Here is a 428-nt window from a genome sequence, read left to right on the forward strand (position 1 = left end):
GTGTCACTGGGGCCCTGCCTGCACAGTGCAGGGCAGGGGGACAGCTCTGATATCCCCAGTCTGGGCTCTGATGCCCCCTGCTGCTTGGGGAGGTCTGTCAGAAGGCACCAGAGCCCCCACAGAACCTGCTTCTAGGGTGAGTAGAGGATTTTTTTTTGTTTTTTTTTAAATGTGGGTGCCTTGGGTGGTGGCGGGTAGCCATGGGGATGCAAGTGGGGGCTGAGGCTGGTGGGGAAGCCATTGTGGGGGCTACAGCAGCCAGCAGCGGATGGGGCCAGGTGCAGCAGTGATTGTGGGGCTAGGGTGAGGCATGTGGGTCCTGAGAGTGGGTAGCCCTGAGCCACTTGCCAAGGCAGCTTTTTTGTATGGATGGGGCCAGGAAAGGACAGCTTTTTATACTGCAGGGGACAGCACAGGTGCTGGCCCTG

This window comes from Gavialis gangeticus, unplaced genomic scaffold (assembly GCF_001723915.1).
Source record: "Gavialis gangeticus isolate Ggan-Ray unplaced genomic scaffold, GavGan_comp1, whole genome shotgun sequence".
Lineage (NCBI taxonomy): Eukaryota > Metazoa > Chordata > Crocodylia > Gavialidae > Gavialis > Gavialis gangeticus.